At 36.9% G+C, this 25,497-nt stretch overlaps 1 pseudogene; it reads left to right on the forward strand.

Annotated features, from left to right (window-relative positions):
- The first annotated feature begins 971 nt into the window (after positions 1-971).
- The window catches only part of LOC127485968 (homeobox protein NANOG-like), a 136,024-nt pseudogene continuing 111,498 nt past the window's right edge, over positions 972-25,497 (forward strand).

Consider the following 25,497-nt stretch of genomic DNA (forward strand, 5'->3'; position numbering starts at 1 on the left):
TTATTTTTATTTTTTGACAGGCAGAGTGGACAGTGAGACAGAGAGACAGGTCTTCCTTTACCGTTGGTTCACCCTCCAACGGCCGCCGCAGCCGGCGCGCTGTGGCCGGCGTACCACGCTGATCCGAAGGCAGGAGCCAGGTGCTTCTCCTGGTCTCCCATGCAGGTGAAGGGTCCAAGCACTTGGGCCACCCTGCACTGCACTCCCCAGCCACAGCAGAGAGCTGGCCTGGAAGAGGAGCAACCGGGACAGAATCCGGCACCCTGAGCGGGACTAGAACCCAGTGTGCCTGCACCTCAGGAGGAGGATTAGCCTATTGAGTCGTGGTGCTGGCTCATATATTTCTTAACAAGTAGACATTTGGAGCCAATGAGAAAACATATGTATGTGATGTTGAGTTCTACAAACCACCACTGAATAGCCATTTCTCCTCTTAACCGCATATTTTTATAGATAATATTTCTTTTGAATACAGCCACATCCATTTCTGTACTTAGGAATGGGACTAGAATGAGGCAGGTAAAAACCTTGGACTACAAAATTTAAGGAGGCATTTAAACTCAGGGTTCTGCACTGCAGTGTCTGTGAAAATGACTCCCACCCTGCTTTTACAGATTGTCTATGACTACATTTACTTTACAACTGCAGAGTTGAATAATTTTTGCAGAGACTGTTTTGCCTGCAATCTTAAAATAATTTACTATACAGTCATTTGCATTTAGCAGGGTTCTTATTTGAGTCTAAAGAGTCACAATTTTAGATGCTTTGGCAAAGAATGCACTATCTTTAGTGATGTTTCCAATTGGAGTTTCTGCATATGTAAGATGATAACTTGCCATGGAAGAAAACTGACCTTGGAGACAGACATAGTAACATAAGTGTATTCATTATAGGGAGTCTGCCAAGAGTGAAATGAGTGATACTCTAATCTTCCTCCTGTTCATCTTCCTTCTTCTTCCCTTTTGGGAATAATGGCTATAGGCTCAGGAATAAGACCAACTGACTTAAATCCTGGCCTTGTCACTTTAAAAGAATGTGATAAGAGGTGAGCTGCCTCAACTTTTTGAGACTGAGCTTCTGTATCTATTGACTGAGGCAGAGAGTGAAAGCACTCATGCCTATCTCAAAGGATTTAAGTCGTAGTAAATCAGACAATACAAAGAATGAACCTGGTATTTGGTAAACAATAAGAAAATAAGCCTCAGTAAATATTAATAATTAGTATTACTAGGCAAGATTGTGATAGAGGTGGTTATCAGTAAAAATAGAAGGAATAGTGATTACTGAAATTTGTAATGCATTAGTCACTTCTTTTTAAAGTTTATTTAAGTTATACAAATTTAATGAATTTCATATATACAGATTTAGGAACATAGTGATACTTACTCTGCTATGTTCTCTCCCACCCATGCTCCAACCCTTCTTCCTCCTCTCTCTCACATTACCCACTCTTAGTTTTTATAAAGATCTATTTTGAGTTTACTTAGCAGTCATATAGTTAACCTTACACAAAGTAAAAGGGTTCAATAAATATTATGAAGAAAAAAAAAAAAAACACTGTTCCTCAATGGAGGAGACAAGGGCTGGAAAGAATCATCAAATCTAAAAATGTCCACTTCAATACATTGCATTTTAGGCACTCTATTAGTTACCTTGGATCAGGGAAAACATACAATATGGGTCTTTTGGGGACTGGCTTATTTCATTAAGTATTATGGTTCCCAATTGTGACCATTTTGTTGCAAAAGACAGGATTTCATTTTTTAAAGCTGAGTGACACTCCATATATATATATATATATATATATTCCATAATTTATTTATCCATTCAACAGTTTATGGACATGTGGGTTGATTTCAAATCTCCTCATTATGAATTGTATTACAATGAGCATGGGGGTACATAAAACACTTTCAGATGCTGATTTCATTTGGTGTGAGTAAATTCCAAGGAATGGGATGGCTGAATCATATGGTAGGTCTATATTCAGATTTCTGAGAAATCTCCATACTGATTTCCAAAGTAGCTGTGCCAGTTTATATTCCCACCAACAATGGATTAGGGTACCTTTTCCCCCAAATCCTTGCCAGCATTTGTTGTTTGTTGATTTCTGTATGAGAGCCATTCTAACTGGAGTGAGGTGAAAACTCACTATGGGTTTTATTTGCATTTCCCTGATGGCTAGTGATCCTGAGCATTTTTTCAAGTGTCTGTTGGCTATTTGAATTTCCTCTTTTGAAAAACGCCTGTTCAAGTCCTTTGCCCATTTCTTAACTGAATTGTTTGTTTGTTGTTGTTGAATTTTTTGAGCTCTTTATAGATTTTAGATGTTAACCTATTATCAGTTGCATAGTTTGCAAATACTTTCTCTGTGTTGGTTGCCCCTTTTTGCTGAGTGTTTCTTTTGCAGAGCAGAAACTTCTCAGCTGGATGTAATCTCATTTGTCAATTTGGGCTTTGATTTCATATTCTTCTGGGGTCTTTTCCAAAAAAGTCTTTGCCTATGCCAATGTCTTGTAGTTTCCCCAGAGGTTTCTAGTAATTTGATGTTATCAAGTCATAGATTCAGGTCTTTGATAAATTTTAAGTGGATTTTTGCATAAGGTGTAGGGTAGTGGTCAAGTATGTGGAGATCGTTTCCCTAGCATTTGTTAAAAAGACTCCCCTTGCTCCAGGGATTAATTTTAGTTCCTTTGTCAAAGATAGGTTGGTTGTAGATGCATAGATTGATTCCTGAGTATCTAATATGTACCATTAGTCTACACATCAGTTTTTATGCCAGTACCAGGCTGTTTTGGTTATAACTGCTCTGTATTATGTCTTTTTTTTTTATTTTTTACTACTGTATATATTAGTTATCACAAATCAGAGATGAATTTTGTCTTTAGGACTGGTTTGTTTCATTAAGCATGGTGGTCTCCAATATCATCCATTTTGTCGCAAAAGACAGGATTTCATTTTTTATGACTCAGTAGTATTCCATAGTATGTATGGAATACTATATATTTTAATCAGTCAATAGTTGGTAGAGATCTGGATTGATTCCAAATTTTATCTGTGAATTGAGCTGTTTTTAGCATGGTGATACACATAACTCTTATATGGAATTCTGGGTCATATAGTAGAACTATTTTGAGATTTCTGACAAATTCTCATACTGTATTTCATAATGGTTGTATTAGTTTTTCATCTCACCAACAGTTTTATTATGGTAACTTTTTTCTCTACTTTGTTGTCAGCATTTATTATTTTTTAAATGTTTGGATGAATAGCTATTCTAACTGTGGTGATGCCAATCCTCAATGTGGTTTTGTTAGCATTACCTTGATGGATAGTGATCCTGAGCGTTTTTGCATGTGTTGGTCATTTGTATTTCATGCTTTGAAAAATGCCTATCCTTATCCTTAGCCTATTATTTAACTGCATTGTTTGTTTTGTTGTTGCTGAGTTTCTTGAGCTCCTTATATATTCTGGATATTAATCCCTTATCAAATGTATAGTTTGTAAATATTTTCTCCATTCTTTTGTTTTCACTTTGTTGAGTGCTTCCTTTGCTGTGCAGAAGTTTCTTAGCTTGATGCAATCCCATTTGTCTATTTTTGCTTTTATTGCCTGTAATTCTAGAGTTTTATCCAAGAAGTCATTGCCTATTCCAATGTCTTACCTAGTTTGCCTTATGTTTTCTTCCAACAATTTAACTCTTTTAGGTCTTAGGATTAAATATGTGATCCATTGTGAGTTGATTTTTGTATAAGATGTAAAGTAAAGATCTTGTTTCATACTTCTGCATGTGGAGACCTAATTTTCCCAACACCATTTATTGAAGAGACTGTCCTTTCTCCAGGGAGTTGACTTTTTAAAAGAATCTATTAATTTTGTTGTAAAACAGACAGGGAGCAGAGGAGAGAGAGAGGGAGGAAAAGGGAGATAGAGAGAGATCTTTCCTCTATAAATAGCCACTACTAAGGTTGTGTTGACCAAAGTGGGGAGCTGGGAACTCAATTCAGTTCTCCCACATGAGTGGCTGGCACTCAATCACTTCAGTTATCACCTGCTACTTCCCAAGGTGTTCATTCGCGCAAAGCTGAAATCAAGAAGGGAGTTGACCCTTGAATCTAATATGAGATGTAGGTGTTCCAAACCAGCATCCTACCTCCTATACTAAACACCCTCCCCAGGCTTGATTATTTGACTATACTGCAGGCTATATGCAAATATTTTTCAACCTTGACCTAGTTGTCTCAGATTTTTAGAAATTATTATTTTTAATTCTTACAGGGCTATTTAAGATCTCCTGAAGGGCTGGCATTGTGGGTTAGCAGGGTAAGAGACCAATTTTGACAGTGGCATTATATATCAAAGGACAGGTTGAAATTATGGCTGCTCCACTTCTGATTAAGATTCTTGTTAATTTGCCTGGGAATGTAACATAAGATGTCCCAAGTGCTTGGGCCCCTGCAACCCACATGAGAGATGTGATAGATTCCTGGTTCCTGGCTTCAGCCAGTTAACAGCCATTTGGAGAACGAACTAGTGAATGAAAGATCTCTCTCTCTCTTTCTCTCTCTCTCTCTCTCCCTCTCTCTGCCCCTTTACCATTTAAATAAATAAATATTTAAGAAAGCTTTTTTGAATGATGCTATTTGGCATATAAAATTTTTGAAAGACTCTTTTAGAAATGCTTTCTGTTTCAACAACAAAAGTATTTAACATTTTGAAATACATGATCGAGTTTTCTAAGATATTCAATAGTTTGATGTGCTATGTAATATTACAGAAGTTCTGAACAAAAATATAATTCATAGCCAGATGGCAGTGATTTGTCAGAGTATTTGTTACTTCGTAATCACAACACTGGCAAATTTTATAAATTTACTGATTACTTCAGAATGAAGTAGTGCCTAAACTGTACAATATCTGTTTTTTTTCTTTTTATCATCTCATAGTAATAAAATAATCTTACCTTTTTTAACAATATATTGCAGTTTTTATAAAACTGGAAGTAGCTATTTTTCTACATGTGTTCTAACAGATTGTGAGGTTTTGGCAAAATTGTTATCACATTTAATGATCAAATAGAATTTCAAACAATTTTGAACAGAAATTAAATTTAGTATCTCCAGACTGCTACATGATAAGTCTCCATAAAGGCTCACTGCATTCTAGATTGGATTTTGGGAAAAAAATCAGAAATATTTTTATCTGATACTGGTAAGATTTTTTTATTTTTATTTGTACAGTTAGTAGATAATATTATCCTTCATCTTTCAAACTGTGACAATATGTATTTCTCCATTATGATATTTCCACAGAAACTGATGAAATAAATGTTTTTCTTATATAGTATCTAATTATACTGAATTATATTATATAGAGGTCTTTGTCAGATACTGCTGGCTGACGTTCAAATTGCTTCCATATCCTCACAGAAAATAAATGGAGGGATTGCATTGGACAATAAGCAGATTTTCTAAGAAATTGTAGAGCTTTTTTCAATTTTACACTCTTGAAATCACTATAGTCCAGCCACTCCACTTTTGTATTATTGATAGTTTTATTTCTCTACTTTTGTATTATTGTTAATTATATTTATCTACCCCAGTTCATTTTTAAAAAAATGGAGGAGGGATTTGGCCTAGTGCTTAAATCAGAGATTAAGATGACCACATTCTCTGTTGGGGTGCCTGGGTCTGATACCTACCTCAAGATCTGATTCCAGGTTCAGGCTAATGCAGGCCATCAGAGGCAACAGTGAGAACTCATGTAACTGTTTTCTTGCCACATCCTGGATACTTGTAAGGTGTCCCTGGCTTTTTTTTTTTTTTTTTTTTTTTGACAGGCAGAGTGGACAGTGAGAGAGAGAGACAGAGAGAAAGGGCTTCCTTTTGCCATTGGTTCACCCTCCAATGGCCGCCACGGCCAGCGTGCTGCAGCCGGTGCACCGCGCTGATCCGATGGCAGGAGCCAGGTGCTTCTCCTGGTCTCCCAAGGGGTGCAGGGCCCAAGCACTTGGGCCATCCTCCACTACACTCCCTGGCCACAGCAGAGAGCTGGCCTGGAAGAGGGGCAACCAGGACAGAATCCGGCACCCCGACCGGGACTAGAACCCGGTGTGCCAGCGCCGCAAGGCGGAGGATTAGCCTAGTGAACCGCCGCGCAGGCCTGTCCCTGGCTCTTGACTCTTGGCTTTGGCTTGGGTTTATCCCTGTCCATTGCAGGCAGTTGGAATCTCTTTCTCTCTATCTCTCTATCTTTCCTGGGGGCGGAGCCAAGATGGTGGAATAGTGAGGGCGCGCACCAATAGTCCGGGAAAATTTAGTTTAATAGAAGCGGAGTTACGGTAGCCTCAGAAAAAGGATCAGCAAAAAATTGCAGAGGAAACTCTTCCCGGAGCTATTTGCTGTCACTCAAAGGACCTACTGGGAGAGCAGGGTCGCCCACCACGCGGAAGCCAAACCGCGGGAGCTGCAGAGTCTGAGCCCCAGTGCAGGAAGGGGAGTCTATGTGACAAAGAAACCAGCGGGGAGAGGAGAGACGCCCAGGGCTCTGAGTCCACACATCGGCGCTGGAAGCAGAGGTGAGCTTAGTAACCAGAGACATTGGCGGGGAAAGGGCGAACAGAATTTTAGAGGGACGCAGTTTTGAAGCGGGAAAGTCCAACAGACTACAGGAGAGAAGGAAAAATAAATAAATAAATAAATAAATAAATAAATAAAAGGTGGGGGCATACTGGTACAGACAAGTTCCACTCTCCTCCAACCTTGCAAAGGAAAGCAAGAGACAAAGAGCTGGGATATACATAATAAAAGGGGAGAGTTAAGACTACAATTCAGTAGCCTAGGGAACCCAGTGGGAGTCCACAGGACTCTTTGGGTAGAAGCCAGCAAAGCTAAATACCATCCATTCTGCTCAGCCTTGCAGTATTACTTACCTCCTGAACAAAAAATAAAATAAACTAAAATAAAATAAATAAATGAATAAATAAATAAAGAGAGATTTACCATGCATAACCTGAGGGTGTCACCTTTGCACACCTGTAACCTTGAAGAACCAACCAGAGCTCTGAGGCCACACCCATCTCAAGCCTCCAAGGCTCCTCCATCAGCAGGCAGTACACTTAACATGGACATAGTATAATAAAAAAATAAAAAATAAAAAATAAAAAAAAAACACACCTCACAGTGAGGAAAACAGAATTAACCATGCCAAGCAATAAACACAGAAATCGAGGGAACAAGATCAACGATGACATTATGATGCCTCCAAATAAACAAAACACCCCAAGCCAAGATTATGAAGATGATGAGATAGAAGAAATGCAAGATATGGATTTCAAAAAATTTATGATAAGAACATTTAGAAGTTTTCAAAAGCAAATCCTTGAACTACAGAAATCCGTATTGGACAGGATTGAGAATCTCTCTCGTGAAAATGAAATTTTAAGGAAGAATCAAAATGAAACGCAGAAACTACTAGAGCAGGAAAGTGTGATAATGAAGAGAAATCAAAATGAAATGAAGAGCTCAATAGATCAAATGACAAACACATTAGAGAGCCTTAAAAACAGAATGGGTGAAGCAGAAGAGAGAATATCAGACTTAGAGAACAGGAAAGGATACAGTCAAACCAAAGAAAAGAAGAGGAAATTAGAAATCTAAAAAACATTGTTGGGAATCTACAGGATACTATTAAAAAAACCAACATTGGGGTTCTAGGAGTTCCTGAAGGCATGGAGAGGGAGAAAGGATTAGAAGGCCTTTTTAGTGAGATACTAGCAGAAAATTTCCCAGGTTTGGAGAAGGACAGAGACATCCTAGTACAGGAAGCTCATAGAACCCCCAGTAAACATGACCAAAAGAGATCCTCACCACCACACGTTGTAATTAAACTCACCACAGTGAAACATAAAGAAAAGATCCTAAAATGTGCAAGAGAGAAACGTCAGATTACTCTCAGAGGATCTCCAATCAGACTCACAGCAGACTTCTCATCAGAAACACTACAGGCTAGGAGGGAATGGCGAGACATAGCACAGGTGCTAAGAGAGAAAAATTGCCAGCCCAGAATATTATATCCTGCTAAGCTCTCATTTGTGAATGAAGGTGAAATAAAGACCTTTCACAGCAAACAGAATTTGAAAGACTTTGTGCCCACTCGTCCGAACCTGCAAAAGATACTTAAAGATGTGCTACACTCAGAAACACAGAAACACGGCCATCAATATGAAAGAAGGGAAAGGAAGAACACCTACCAGTAAAAGAGCGTAGGAAGCTCAAAGCATATACTAGAAAATATCTCCGGGAAAATGGCAGGGCAAAGTCACTATGTATCAATAGTCACATTAAACATGAATGTCATGAACTGTCCAGTTAAAAGACACAGAATAGCTGACTGGCTTAAGGAACAACACCCAACTATTTGTTGCCTACAAGAAACACATCTCTCTAACAAAGATGCATGCAGTCTGAAATTGAAAGGTTGGAAAAAGATATTCCATGCCAACAAAAACCAAAAAAAAAAAAAAAAAGCAGATGTAGCCATATTAATATCAGACAAAATAAACTTTAATACAAAAACTGTTAAGAGAGACAAAGAGGGGCACTATAAAATGATTAAGGGTTCAATTCAACAGGAAGATGTAACTATTATAAATGTATATGCACCTAATTACAGGGCACCGGTCTATTTAAAAGATATGTTAAGGGACTTAAAGGGAGAGTTAGATTGCAATACAATATTACTGGAGGACTTCAATACTCCACTCTCAGAAATAGATAGATCATCCAGACAGAAGATCAAGGAAACAGCAGATTTAATTGACACTATTGCCCAAATGGATCTAACAGATATCTACAGAACTTTCAATCCTACATCTAAAGACTTTACATTCTTCTCAGCAGTGCATGGAACCTTCTCTAGGATTGATCACATACTAGGTCATAAAGCAAGTCTCAGCAAATTTAAAAGAATTAGAATCATACCATGCAGCTTCTCAGACCACAGCGGAATGAAGCTGGAAATGAGCAACTCAGGAAACCCCAGAAAGTATGCAAACACATGGAGACTGAACAACATGCTCCTGAATGAACACTGGGTCATTCAAGAAATCAAAAGAGAAATCAGAAACTTTCTGGAAGTAAATGAGGATAACAACACAACATATCAAAACTTATGGGATACGGCAAAAGCAGTATTGAGAGGCAAGTTTATAGCAATAGGGGCCTATATCAAGAAATTGGAAAGGCACCAAATAAATGAGCTTTCAACGCATCCCAAGGACCTAGAAAATTTGCAGCAAACCAGACCCAAATCTAGTAGGAGAAGAGAAATAATTAAAATCAGAGAAGAAATTAACAGGATTGAATCAAAAAAAAATTACAAAAAATCAGCCAAACAAGGAGCTGGTTTTTCAAAAAAATAAACAAAATTGACACCCCATTGGCCCAACTAACTAAAAAAAAGAAGAGAAAAGACCCAAATCAATAAAATCAGAGATGAAAAAGGAAATGTAACAACAGACACCACAGAAATAAAAAGAATCATCAGAAATTACTACAAGGACTTGTATGCCAGCAAAGAAGGAAATCTATCAGAAATGGATAGATTCCTGGACACATTCAATCTACCTAAATTGAACCATGAAGACATAGAAAACCTAAATAGACCCATAACTGAAACAGAAATTGAAACTGTAATAAAGGCCCTCCCAACAAGGAAAAGCCCAGGACCAGATGGATTCACTGCTGAATTCTACCAGACATTTAAAGAAGAACTAATTCCATTTCTTCTCAAACTTTTCAGAACAATCGAAAAAGATGGAATCCTCCCAAATTCTTTCTATGAAGCCAGCATCACCTTAATCCCTAAGCCAGAGAAAGATGCAGCACTGAAAGAAAATTACAGACCAATATCCCTGATGAACATAGATGCAAAAATCCTCAATAAAATATTCGCCAACAGAATACAACAACACATCAGGAAAATCATCCACCCAGACCAAGTGGGATTTATCCCTGGTATGCAGGGATGGTTCAACATTCGCAAATCAATCAATGTGATTCACCACATTAACAGACTGCAGAAGAAAAACCATATGATTATCTCAATAGATGCAGAGAAAGCATTCGATAAGATTCAACACCCTTTCATGATGAAAACTCTAAGCAAATTGGGTATAGAAGGAACATTCCTCAACATAATCAAAGTAATTTATGAAAAGCCAACAGACAGCATCCTATTGAATGGGGAAAAGTTGGAAGCATTTCCACTGAGATCTGGCACCAGACAGGGATGCCCACTCTCACCACTGCTATTTAACATAGTTCTGGAAGTTTTAGCCAGAGCCATCAGACAAGAAAAAGAAATTAAAGGAATACAAATTGAGAAGGAAGAAGTCAAACTATCCCTCTTTGCAGACGATATGATTCTTTACTTAGGGGATGGAAAGAACTCTACTAAGAGACTATTGGAACTCATAGAGGAGTTTGACAACGTGGCAGGATATAAAATCAATGCACAAAAATCAACAGCCTTTGTATACACAAGCAATGCCATGGCTGAGACAGAACTGCTAAGATCAATCCCATTCACAATAGCTACAAAAACAATCAAATAACTTGGAATAAACTTAACCAAGGACGTTAAAGATCTCTACGATGAGAATTACAAAATCTTAAAGAAAGAAATAGAAGAGGATACCAAAAAAAGGAAAAATCTTCCATGCTCATGGATTGGAAGAATCAACATCATCAAAATGTCCATTCTCCCAAAAGCAATTTATAGATTCAATGCAATCCCAATCAAGATACCAAAGACATTCTTCTCAGATCTAGAAAAAATGATGCTGAAATTCATATGGAGGCACAAGAGACCTCGAATAGCTAAAGCAATCTTGTACAACAAAAACAAAGCCGGAGGCATCACAATACCAGATTTCAGGACATACTACAGGGCAGTTGTAATCAAAATAGCATGGTACTGGTACAGAAACAGATGGATAGACCAATGGAACAGAATTGAAACACCAGAAATCAACCCAAACATCTACAGCCAACTTATATTTGACCAAGGATCTAAAACTAATTCCTGGAGCAAGGACAGTCTATTCAATAAATGGTGCTGGGAAAACTGGATTTCCACGTGCAGAAGCATGAAGCAAGACCCCTACCTTACACCTTACACAAAAATCCACTCAACGTGGATTAAAGACCTAAATCTACCTCCTGACACCATTAAGTTATTAGAGAACATTGGAGAAACCCTTCAAGATATTGGCACAGGCAAAGAATTTCTGGAAAAGACCCGGGAGGCACAGGCAGTCAAAGCCAAAATCAACTATTGGGATTGCATCAAATTGAGAAGTTTCTGTACTGCAAAAGAAACAGTCAGGAGAGTGAAGAGACAACTGACAGAATGGGAAAAACTATTTGCAAACTATGCAACAGATAAAGGGTTAATAACCAGAATATAGAAAGAGATCAAGAAACTCCACAAAAACAAAACCAACAACCCACTTAAGAGATGGGCCAAGGACCTCAATAGACATTTTTCAAAAGAGGAATTCCAAATGGCCAACAGGCACATGAAAAAATCTTCAAGGTCACTAGCAATCAGGGAAATGCAAATCAAAACCTCAATGAGGTTTCACCTCACCCCGTTTAGAATGGCTCACATACAGAAATCTACCAACAACAGATGCTGGCGAGGATGTGGGGAAAAAGGGACACTAACCCACTGTTGGTGGGAATGCAAACTGGTCAAGCCACTATGGAAGTCAGTCTGGAGATTCCTCAGAAAACTGAAGATAACCCTACCATTCGACCCAGCCATCCCACTCCCTGGGATTTACCCAAAGGAATTTAAATTGGCAAACAAAAAAGCAGTCTGCACCTTAATGTTTATTGTAGCACAATTCACAATAGCCAAGACCTGGAACCTACCTAAATGCCCATCAACGGTAGACTGGATAAAGAAATTATGGGATATGTACTCTTTAGAATACTATACCGCAGTAAGAAATAATGAAATCCAGTCATTTGCATCAAAATGGAGGAATCTGGAACACATCATGCTGAGTGAAATAAGCCAGTCCCAAAGGGACAAATACCATATGTTCTCCCTGATTGGTGATAACTGACTGAACACCAAAAAGGAAACCTGTTGAAGTGAAATGGACACTATGAGAAATGGTGACTTGATCAGCATAGCCCTGACTGTTAATGAACAACTTAATACATTATCCCTCTTAGTAGTTATTTTTTGTCTGCTCTACTTAATATGACTGGTTTAATTCTGTAATTAATACACAGTTATTCTTAAATGTTGAAATTTAACTGAAATGTGATCCCTGTTAAACATAAGAGTGGGAATAAGAGAGGGAAGAGATGTACAATTTGGGACATGCTCAAGCTGACTTGCCCCAAATGGTAGAGTTAGAAACATACCAGGGGACTCCAGTTCAATCCCATCAAGGTGGCATGTACCAATGCCATCTCACCAGTCCAAGTGATCAATTTCAGTTCACAATTGATCGTAATGAAAGGACTAAGAGTCAAAGGGAGCACATAAACAAGTCTAGTACCTGCTAATACTAACCGATAGAATAAATAAAGGGAAGAGTGATCCAACGTGGGAAGCGAGATACTCAGCAGACTCATAGAATGGCGGATGTCCTAAACAGCACTCTGGCCTCAGAATCAGCCCTAAAGGCATTGGGATCTGTCTGAAAAGCCCATGAGAGTATTTCAGGCATGGAAAGCCAAAACACTCAGGCAAAAAAACAAAAACAAACAAAAAAAACCTAAATGAAAGATCTCTGTGAGTGAGATCCCAATGGAAAGAACAGGTCTTCAAAGAAGGAGGTACATTTCTCTAAAGGGAGGAGAGAACCTCCACTTTGACTATGACCTTGTCTAAACAAGATAAGAGTCGGAGAACTCAAGGGGCTTCCATAGCCTTGCAAACTCATGACTGGAGCATGGGGAGATTACTGAGGCCATAAACAAGAGTGTCAATTTGTAAAGTCAACAACAGGAGTCACTGTGCACTTACTCCTCATGTAGGATCTCTGTCCTTAGCGTGCTGTATATTGAGACTTAATGCTATAACGAGTACTGAAACAGTATATTTCACTCTGTGTTTCTATGGGGGTGCAAACTGTTGAAAGCTTTACTTAATGTATACTAAACTGATCTTCTGTAAAAAAAAAAAAAAAAAAAAAAAGAAGAAGAAGAAGAAGAAATTATCCATTCCCAACTTGACTCTCACTGGGATTAAACATGACAATAGGTCTGATCTGATTTCATCATCATTTAAAAAATCATCTATTATTTATCACTTTATGTTTCTGTGTGGTAGCAAACTGTTGAAATCTTTACTTAATGTATGCTATACTGATCTTCTGTATATAAAGAGAATCGAAAATGAATCTTGATGTGAATGGAAGGGGAGAGGGAGTGGGAAAGGGGAGGGTTGCGAGTGGGAGGGACGGTATGGGGGGGAAGCCATTGTAATCCATAAGCTGTACTTTGGAAATTTATATTCATTAAATAAAAGTTAAAAAAAATAAAAAATTTAAAAAAAAGTAATAAAATATTTAGAAGAAAATACATTTTTGAGTGTTCAAGATATCAGATAGTAAAATGGTATTTAAGTTAAAAAATCAACAACCAATTAAAATTATTTGATACACAAATGTCTGGTTTGCAATTTATTACAGCATTGCAAATATTTATAGTAATTTGGTTTGTTTCTCAAATAATATAGAAAAACATGTATTCTAACTTTTCAGTTAAGTTACTAAGAACACAAAATAAAAATTATATGAAATATTTAGTTTGATTAATATGAGATATTCTTTCTTCGACAGGGGAATTTTACATCTAGATATTATTGATTTACAATATTCTGTTTAACTGTGTATGCTAGGTTTTTCCCTTCACTAAAAAAACTCAACCTACCATATACACTACTTTAAATTAAAATGCATAATTTTTACTAAGCAAATACAGTCTGAAATAGGGTTTGAATTTTCTCATTTATTATCTGTCCTTGGAAAAATACAGCTTTGTCTAAACTCCAAATCAGGACAGACATTATTGATTATAATTACAAATTCAAGTACAAAGCAAAGGTGAGGATATGTACTAAATAGGAAAGGATCTTCCTTGGTCTTCCTTAACTTTTTGTTTTTAATTTTATGTCTTGATACTGAGTTACCTAGCATATCGTTAAGTTTTCTAAGATATTTGAATTTACTGAATTCAGATTTCCCAGTAAATACTCCTCTGGAGACATGCCTAAAAGCCTAGTCTACAAAATAATAGACAAATTACTGTGCTTTGCTTTTTAATCCCACATTGTTTTTTTTTAAATATAATAATTAATTTCTAAAAATAGTAATTATTATTACTAATAGTCCAATATTATTCCACATACTTCAGTATTTAAAAGTTAGTTACTAAAAATAGCTATTAAATAATTTGTGAAGAACAACAGAAAAATTCTTCATAAGAGGAATTTATTCTAGTCATATTTTAAGTTGCTTGATAATTTTTTCTTTGAAATATAAACTACAGTAAGTATTTTCTATTCCTAGTTCTAACCTAGAGGTGAATAGTTTCTAAAATCCTTTTTTTAAAGCCATACACAACTCTCCAGTTAGGAAACTGGAGGAGGTATATGGTATTATTTTTTTCCATGGGCCATAGCAATTCTAGTGTTGGTGAATATCAAAACTCAGATTTTGCCTGTAGCTACTCTTTAGTGAGGTGTACTGGCTCTATATGTTTTAGTATATATGAGAACAAATGGTTTTTCTAAAAATTAGCATTGTATACTCAAATTAGCATTAAACTTGTGTGTTTTGTTAAAAAAATAAAGGGATTGAGGCTAGTGGTGAGTAGTAGTGGGTTAAGCTATGAGCTGCCCTGTCTTCATTCCTTTATGGGTTCCAGTTCAAGTTCTAGCTGCTCCACTTCTGATCTGGCTCGCTGCTAATGTGCCTGGGAAATTAGCAGAAGATGGCCCAAATACTTGGGGCATTGAACCCATGTAGGAGACCTGGATGAAGCTTCTGACTCCTGGCTTTGGCCTGGCCCAGTCCTGGCTGTTGTGGTTATTTGGAATAAACCAGAGGATATTAGATTGCTCTCTCACTGTGTGTCTCTCCTTGTCTCTCAGTATCTCTGTCTTCCAAAGAAATAAGTAAATCTTTAAACAAAAAAGGCAGTGAGGATAAAAGATAGCAGCATCTTAGCAAACAGCCTCACTCTGTTTATTTGCTATCCTGAAATAATAAATTTCAAAACTATTTGTTGTACTGTTTGCATTAGTCAAAAACTTGCTTTACTTGTATATGCTGTATAATTTGAACAGATAAATGCATCTGAAAATTCAAAATAGTGAAGTTGATCAAGTATTAATGTAGAAATATTTCTTTTTCAGGTTGAATTTTCATCAGATAAAATCATATTCCAAACATTTTATTTTACTGACAGAAGATTGAAACTGGTTTGTAAAAAAGTTTCTCTATTTCTGCTGTTCTAATTTTTATCTTTGTAGTTTAATTACTTTACATTCAATGAAACACCTGGGATTGAAATTCTATAAACTAAATGATGGAAATATTTACCTTTGCAAGTTTTCTCTTTATAAAATACAAAGCTTTACTTTGAATTTCAAATTGAGCGAACATCAGATGAGAATCAGTACAATTATGTCCCCAAATGAATATATAAGGAAGATTAAAATTTTATTTACAGCTTTTGGCATTGAGAAATTATTTCTCCAAAGATATTATCAATCCAAACAAAATTGAAAGGAAAACATTTTTGTCATGTCTCATACAACCTTCAGTTTTTGGGGAATTTTCTAGTTCAGAAAAGATTTTAGTATTGATGAATGGATCATTATTTTATTCACTTGGGGGAACTAAGTGTGGTAAGAGAATGAACAAAGACATAAATATCATACCTACTGTAAAATAAAGTGTAAAACTTCCCAAGTTTATTTTAATGTTGTAGGGGAGCTGAAAATTTCAATTGTACTGTTAATCAAAGGTCAAATTGCAATGGGATGTATTATCTTGAATCAAAAGCCATAAATAGGAAGAATCAGTTTAGTTCATAAAACAACTTCAAATTTATATATTGTCCAAGAAAATTATTATGAAATTGAGAAATTGTACACAGCTAGTGAGAAATTCATTGAGGAATGCTTGTCTTGGTATTGTTAATTGAATCAGACTACATTTTTGTTCAGCATTATCCCAGCCTCTCTTCAATGATATTTATTATTCAGAACTTTGGTTTGCCTTGTAGATGATCTTCGTCCAAGTCCTAATTCTGAAGTGCTCCTTAATAACTCCATTTTTTCCTCTTATTTGTTATTCATTTACATAAGAGATCATTGAGTGCCAATTCATTTTGCATAGAAAGGTCAATTTTATCTAAAAACAACAAACTGCCTTATTTCATTTTCAATCAAGAGGAATGTGAAATCTAAAATTATTCTTATGAAACAATATACATGTTTTGGATCTGCACTGTCGCATAGTGGATAAAGCTGCTGCCTGCAGTGCCAGTATACCTTAAAAGTACCAGTTCAAGTCCCAGCTCTCTGCTGTGGCCTGGGAAAGCAGTGGAAGATGGCCCAAGTCCTTGGGTACATGCAACTGTGTGGGATACCTGGAAGAAGCTCCTGGCACCTGACTTTGGATCAGTATAGCTATGGTCATTGCAGCCATCTGGGAAGTGAACCAGCTCGCTCGCTCTCTCTCTCTTTCTCTCTCTCTCTCTCCCCCTCTGACTCTGTCTCTCTGCAACTCTGCCTTTCTTTTTTTTAACTTTTATTTAATGAATATAAAGCTTATAATTACAATGGCTTTCCCCCCACATAGCTTCCCTCCCATCTGCTACCCTTGCCTTTCCTGCTCCCTCTCCCCTTCCATTCACATCAAGATTCATTTTCAATTGTCTTTATATATAGAATATCAGTTTAGTATATATTAAGTAAAGATTTCAACAGTTTGCACCCACACAGAAACACAAAGTGAAAAATAGTGGTTGAGTACTAGTTATAGCATTAAATCACAATGTACAGCACATTAAGGACAGAGATCCTACATGAGGAGTAAGTGCAGTGACTCCTGTTGTTGACTTAACAATTTGACACTCTTGTTCATGGCATCAGTAATCACCCTATGCTCTTGTCATGAGTTGCCAAGGCTATGGAAGCCTTTTGAGTTCACCGACTCTGATCATATTTAGACAAGGTTGTAGTGAAAGCGGAAGTTCTCTCCTCCCTTTCCAGAAAAGTACCTCCTATTTGATGACCTGTTCTTTCCATTGGGATCTCACTCGTGGAGATCTTTCAGTTAGGTCATTTTTTTTTTTTTTTGCCAGAGTGTCTTGGCTTTCCATGCCTGAAATACTCTCATGGGCTTTTCAGCCAGATCCAAATGCCTTAAGGGCAGATTCTGAGGCCAGAGTGCTGTTTAGGACAACTGCCATTCTATGAGTCTACTGTGTATCCCACTTCCCATGTTGGGTTATTTTCTCCCTTTTTTATTCTATCAGTTAGTATTTTCGTACACTAGTCTTGTTTATGTGATCCCTTTGACTCTTAGTCCTATCATTATGATCAATTGTGAACAGAAATTGATCACTTGGACTAGTGAGATGGTATTGGTACATGCCACCTTGATGGGATTGAATTGGAATCCTCTGGTATGTTTCTAACTCTACCATTTGGGGCAAGTCAGCTTGAGCATGTCCCAAATTGTACATCTCTTCCCACTCTTATTCCCACTCTTATATTTAACAGGGATCCTTTTTTCAGTTAAATTTCAACATTTAAGAATAACTGTGTATTAATTACAGAATTCAACCAATAGTATTAAGTAGAACAAACAAAAAAATACTAGGAGCGATAAAGTATTAAGTGCCTTTCAAGTAAATAAATAAACCTTTCAAAAAAACAATGTCTTCCAGGAAATTCTCTAACTCCCAGATGAATTCTTTTTAGATTTATATGATGGAGACAACAGCCAGTGTGTCTCTCCTGGACATTTTAACTTACTCCTCCCTATTATCTTCCTTCTAAACCAGAAAATGTATGTAATTTATACGTAAAGTTATAAATAAGTATATAATTGTATTTACACATACTCCTCTCTGTTTATGTTAAAAGAAATTATTTTTACCATTTATCTTTTGAAGAAACACACTTCTATTATTTCATTAAACAGGAATATCATTTTTAATAAAAACATTATCTTTGTTTTGTAGAGATTTCTCTTCTTTACAACTTATGTTTTTATTTTTGTGACTTAACAGTTTCTAAATAGTCAAATAGTAGGCTAAAACAAGTTTCAAACGACTCCTAGGTGAATAATTTCCTGTTACTCATTACAAAAACTTTCACAGTATTTATTTTAATGAGTGTCTCATTGTTACGATAACCAAAATTAAGAGAAAACAAAGATAACTCACCTCTATTTTAATGTAGAAAAATAAATATAAAACAAAAAGAGAAGGAAATAAATGTCTTAAATTTTATCTATTTTAGTGATGGAGATAATCTCTATAGTATTTGAGGCCACATATAAAGTGCTATAGAGATAATTGATATTCATAGTATTGAGATTAGTTAGTGGTATTAGGAAGAATTATAGTTCATAGTACAAAGAGTAAATTTTATTGTTTATAAAATATGCTGTACTGAATTCTTTTGTCCCAGATTGTAGTACCCGAATCTTATGATTAATTTCTTTAGTTATACATAATGCTAGAGTTCTTAGTAGTAATCAGTGGAGTCTACTGTAGCTAGATTCAGCTAAAAGGAATTTGGTAAACACTGGAAGACTTAAAACAAAACAAAACTGTGTCATAGAAGTGGTCCATGAAGGAAGTTTTGGTCTGAGGTAATATGAGGAATCTGAAAACAGATTTTCCTGCTACCAGTTCAGAACCACACAATTTTGGAACTTTTACATGAGTAATAATATAAAAAATCAAATTAGTTTTTAAAGGCAATTTGGAATTTTAACATAAATTATGTAATTTATCTACAATAATAGTAGTTTATATGAAGTTGAATGTTAATACATACCCAGTCTCAGAAGTATTCATGGAAACTCTTAGCACAATAATGACCTTTGAGATGTGAATTCAGGTCAAGTCTTTATATTCTGGAATTGGGAGAAGTAATTGTGAAAGAATGCCACATAATACAATAGAAGTGATAAAATTATCAAGAGAAATATGGGGAATAAATTGAACACGCAAGGTAATAATTCTATATAACTTCTAAAGATATTTTAAAATGCATGAGGTATGGAATATTAAAACTTGGTTTTGAGCGGGCACCACGGCTCACTAGGCTAATCCTCCGCCTTGCGGCGCCAGCACACCGGGTTCTAGTCCAGGTCGGGGAGCCGGATTCTGCCCTGGTTGCCCCTCTTCCAGGCCAGCTCTCTGCTGTGGCCAGGGAGTGCAGTGGAGGATGGCCCAAGTACTTGGGCCCTGCACCCCATGGGAGACCAGAATAAGTACCTGGCTCCTGCCATTGGATCAGCGCGGTGTGCCCGCTGCAGCGCGCCGGCTGCGGTAGCCATTGGAGGGTGAACCAATGGCAAAGGAAGACCTTTCTCTCTGTCTCTCTCTCTCACTATCCACACTGCCTGTCAAAAAAAAAAAAAAAAAAAAAAAAAAAAAAAAAAAAAAAAAAACCTTGGTTTCATTGCACTAGGAAATAATTATGAAACGATCAGATCTTGTTGAGAGCTCAGTGTGAGCAAGGGAGCCTGATTAGGTTTAAGGGAGTATGAATGATATGCAAAAGTGTAGACATACTTTGCTCTTCTAGTTGCTTGGCTTTATGTTTTGTGGCCACAGGAATTGGAAGTATGGACAAGAAAGAGTGCGTAAACCAGAAATAGTTTATTGAAAGAGGTAGAGAATGCTCCCAGCCCTCAGGAAGGGTCACTGAGGGAGAGAAGGCTGAATGTACAAAAAAGGACATTCTCAAGATTGGTCCAGGAGAGGCATCAAGAGGTGATGATTTTGACAACCTTTCCCTTGGACGAGTGATTACTGCTCTGGCTATTTTGAGCTGTATAGGGGTGATGTTGGAAAGAACAGTCAGGACTCCTACTCCAGAGGTCTGTCCAGGGGTCCTTGGTAGAGGACCTACATTTGTGGTTCCATCGTTAGGACCATATGTAGTTTGACAGCCTTCAGACATGGAGAAAGCTGTACAAAACGATTGAATATATAGATCCAAAACATAAGCAGTAACAAAAAAATGCAAGGAGGAGCTAGAAAAGTAAAAATAGATGTCCATATGTTAGAAACTCCTAACAACAAAGACACTGTAGCCAGCTAGGACTGGAGTCTTCTTGGACTTGAGCCTGCTGGTTCTTTTAGGGTAATTCTGAGCCTGATATTGTATTCTAGAACCTGTAGTTTTTTTTCCACCCATGGGACAGCATTAATCTAAATGCAGCCTGCTTCATTTAATAATGCCCATTTGGACCATGACGATTTCTAATGTCTGATAATCTTGCAAGATCATAGAACTCAAAGAGTTAATACAGGTTTCTTGAGCCTTAAAGGCTCTTATTGTGGCCTTCAATCCTTTTTGACCCATGAGTGACATTTATGATGGATTCATCCAAGGTGACAATACCAAAAAACCAAAAGAGGGCTCAGGAAGCACAGTGTTTCACTATGGGTCTTTGTAAGAGGCAGTTGCCAGGAGCATGTCCCCTGAAATAAGAAAATGTTTGCAAGCCCCTACTGTGTTGCATATAGTCAATGGGGTTAAAACCATGGCACTGTGCTGTTAGTGTAGCTAAGTAGGTGAGCAATAAGCTGAAAAAGCTTGCACTCTGAGTAGCAAAGCCATTCCCAAAATAACTTCAGCTGATGATGGAATTTAGTGAAGAAGTGATGGGGAACATGTGCAGAATAATCTTATTTATCTTTTATCTTAAAAAAAAAAAAACAAGAACTTTGAGTCCTTTGATGGATCAGTAGCAGTAGTATTTCTCTTCAACAGAGGCGTTGAAGTTGTCCTCCAGGATGCAATTGGAATTTGTTTCAGAAACCTATGCTTTTATTCAGAAATTGTGTATACAGCAATACAATGTGAATTTTTCCATGTGGGGAGTAGGCAGAATTACAGTATAAGATCCCTTATACCTCTCTAAAAGGGGAGAGTGAGTTGGGAAGGCTTTGACTAACCCTGATGGTCCAGGGTTATACTTAGAGTTTTCAGATCCCTTGTGTGTTGTCTCTGAGAGGTCTTGAATGGCATGCTGGCATTTGGAAAGATCTGTGGTGTGTAAGTTGTCATTGTCCATGAAAAGATCATATTGAGGAAAGGATGACTGTACAACATTCCAGAAGGCCTCAAACCTAACTTTTATGGGTTATTCCTGATATGCACTAAGGCTTTGGGTAGGAGAGAGATCCAGGGAAGGTGAGTTTCCAGAAATAGCTTCTTGAGGAGTCTCTTGAGGGTGCCATAAGTCTTTTCTACCTTTCCTGATGCCTGGAACCTCAAGGCAAGATGGAGATGAAATTGTATACCTAGTACCTCAGAGCTTCACTGAGTAATTACCACCCTGAAGGAGGAACTATTTCAGAGAGCAGCACCATGCCTACTGCAGTAGTCGTTCTACAGGGGTAAGGCTTCCACCAATGCAGGAAGGTATCTATCCACAAGAGCTACTAGGTGATGGGGAAAAAAAGAAGGGGGTGGGATTCTTAACATGAATTTGTACTGGTCGTGCAGTTATTGCTCAGACAACCTCTCTCTGGGTTGCCCAAACCTCTGGACTAATATCTATCTCAATTAGACAAGTGCATAAGGACTGCCCTTGGACCATGAGGATGATGGTCCACATTCAGACTAAGATATTTCTTCCCAGAAGCAGTGTTGGGCTTTCCAGTGTGGTCAGGGAAGCATGTGTAAAAAACAAGTTATTCCAATTACAGATTAGAGACTGGGTGAAATATCTAAATAATGGCATTTCTGAGACACTTCTCATGGTCATACTAAGGGGAGAGGGGAAATTTCTGGAAGTGAATGAAGATGACAATACATCATATCAAAATTAATGGAATATAGCAAAAGCAGCATTCAGAAGAAAATTTATAGCAGTTGGTTGCCTACATGAAAAAATTGAGCTATTGATGTGTCTCAAGTACCTAGAAAACAACAACAAATCAACACTCAAATTAGCAGGAGGAAAGAAATCATTAAAATTAGAGAAGAAATAAATAGAATAGGAACAAAAAATACAAAAGACCAGTGAAATGAAGAGCTGTTTTTTGAAAAAAATTTAAAAAAAAATGAAACACCGTTGGACCAACTATCCAAAAAAAGAGAGGGTGAAGATTCAAATCAATAAAGTCAGAAATAAAAAAAGAAAACGTAACAGCAAAAACCACATAAATAAAAAGAATTATCAGTTATTACTACAAAGAGCTGTGTTAGTAAAATGGTGCTATCTTCTTAAGCCCACCCTGACTTAAGAGAAGTCAGGGAACCAACAGCCCAATCACAAGTGTCAGCTCCACCCCTACCCTAACAGGATTTGCCCCTCCCACTTCCTTACCTCTGCAAAGCTATATAAGACTTGTTGTCCCAATACAGGTGGCTGTTCTCTCTGTGCACGGGGAGGCAACCTGTCAGGTTTCCCAGAACCGACAATAAACCTTTTCCCTCACACTGGTGTTTGGTGTATATTGTGGTGGCTTCTTCTTTAGAGCTGTATGCCAAATAATTGGGGAACCTAGAATAAATGGATAAATGCCTGCACACATACAATCTACCAAAATTGAACCATGAAGACATAGAAAACCTCAACTGACCAACAACCAAGACAGAGATCAAATCAGTAATAAAATCAGTAATAAAGATCAACCCAAGGAAGAAAAGCACAGGGCTGGGTGGATTCACTGCTGAATTCAACCACATATTTAAAAGAAGAACTAATTCCAATTCTCATGCTATTCAAAACAATTGAAAGGGAGAGAATCCTCCCAAATTCCTGCTATGAAGCCAACATCACCTTAATTCCTAAAGCAGAGAAAGATACAACAGAGAAAGAGAACTGTAGAACCAATATCCCTGATGAACATAGCTGCAAAAATCCTCAACAAAATTTTAACTAATCTAATCCAACAACACATCAGAAAGATCATTCACTTGGATGAAGTGGGGTTTATCCCTGATATGCTGGGATGGGTTGGCATTCACAAATCCATAAATGTGAAACACCACATTAATAAACTGAAGAACAAAAACCATGTGATTATCTCAATAGATGTACAGAAAGCATTTGATAAAACACAACATTCTTTCATAATGAAAACCTTAAGCAAATTGGGTAAAGAAGGTACATTCCCCAAAGCAATCAAAGCAATTTTGACAAATCCACGGCCTGCATCTTTTGTTGGGGAAATGTTGGAAGCATTCCCCCTAAGATTCAGAACCAGACAAGGATGCTCACTCTCACCATTGCTATTTAATGTAATCCTGGAAGATTTAGCCAGAGCCATTAGGCGAAAGAAAGAAATCAAAGGGATACAAATTGGAAAGGAGGAAGTCATAAATCTAAAATATATTGAAATTCTTACCCCCTTCTACAATCTATAGATTCCTTTAGGATCTGTCCCTGCTGACGTCTGCTATCACTCAGTTTGTATGGCCAGATCAGTCTCAGTTCATTTCTGGAATCAACCAACACTTATGCATTTTTCTATATGAATAGCATTGCAGAATTCATGTTCTCTGCTGTCAAATAGCCCAACTTCTCATATCATGGTTTCTATTGTTTTTAAAATTTATTTATTTGCTTGACAAGCAGAGTGACAAAGATAGGAAGGGAGAGATCTTCCATTCTCTGGTTCACTACCCAAATGACCACAATGGCCACGGCTAGTCCAGGCGAAAGTTAGACACCTCAAACTCCATCCAGGTCTCCCAGTGGCCCAAGCGCGTGGGCTATCCTCTGCATCTTTTCCAGTTATATTAGCAGGCTTTCAGATATTGGATGCCTTCAACACAAACAGTGATTTAACCCATTGCAATGCATTGCTGGTCCCAATGAGTTCTGCTTCTTCAGCTTCTTTAATCATACCATAAATTTATCAACTCAGGTTTTCTTTTCTTTTTTCTTTTTTTTTTTTTGTCCACAACACTGTCTTCATTACACAACATAAGATCATTTCATTTTTTTTAACCTGCTATTGTCAGTTTCCTTCCATTTGGGTTAGGGAATGTCCGACCATATAAGGCCTACAAAAACAATTGATGTGGTCTTGCCAAGGCAACTGCAGGAAGAACTTGAAATTCAATAAATCTATAGCAGGGTGATTTTTAAGTTGGACTGGCCCATGAACAATGTGACGAATATCCAAAAGACTGTTGGTGGAAAAAAAGACCCTTACTCTTGCAAGTTTCTCAAACATAATGGCCATTTGATTACCATTAATCTATATAAATCCAGTGCCAAGTTTAATACCTGACAAGCTTAATGCATGAAGCAGGCTCAATTAATAATTGTTAAATTAATAAAATTAAAACAGAAAACAACATCTGCATTAGTAGCACCTAGCTAATACTTAATATCTGAAAAGGAAATTAAGTATTGGCCTATGTCAAAATGAATAGTAATCTCACTTGTATTAGTATCTGGATGAGTAACCTTGGAAGAGGTTGCTAAAATCCCAGATTCTATTTTTTTCCTCCATTTCAAAATGATGATTTTGGTCCCTTATCTTCTACAATACAAACTGGAAAAAATTTAAATAAGTTAAAAATTGTAACAGGCTTTTATAAATAAAAGGATAATGCTCAAATAATAATGATGATTTAACAATATACAGAGGCACTAAAAATTTATCTTAATAATTCCTCTCTGCCATCAATGAACATTTTTATCTCAGAAATTTCTTGGTCACTGATAGTAATCTGGATCTCTTTTGTATTACTCTCTTTCAAAACTAAGGTTAGCATTTACTTTGTCATTGATTTTCTCCTGAGAGCACTATTAACTTTCCAATAGATTATTATCTCTATCCACTTATCTATTTACCAGTAGTATTGAGTTAAGTATTTTTGGAAAATTTCTGAGTATAGATCAGGTTATCTCTAATAGTTATTTTTGACCATGCAGTTTGCTTTGACAATTTTTATAATGACTCCTTTTACCTTTTAACTATAATTTATAATATCTGAGTAGTTATGTCAATGATACACTGTTATCACTATTTATAGTTATACAAAGAATGGTTTACAGCAAACAATCACATATATTTTGATATACAGTTGACAATTTTATTCTCACTTTATAGATGATGAAAGGATAAAGAATTTCGATAGTTTTGCCTGGGTTCATGAATAAGTAAGTAGAGTATGCAGATTATGATTTCTAAGTTTATTGGGTTAAAACTCCTGTTAAATAATTAAAACACACAGATTTCC

The sequence above is a fragment of the Oryctolagus cuniculus genome, chromosome 2 (assembly GCF_051225735.1).
Source record: "Oryctolagus cuniculus isolate XC-2025 breed Fujian yellow rabbit chromosome 2, ASM5122573v1, whole genome shotgun sequence".
In the NCBI taxonomy this organism is placed as follows: domain Eukaryota; kingdom Metazoa; phylum Chordata; class Mammalia; order Lagomorpha; family Leporidae; genus Oryctolagus; species Oryctolagus cuniculus.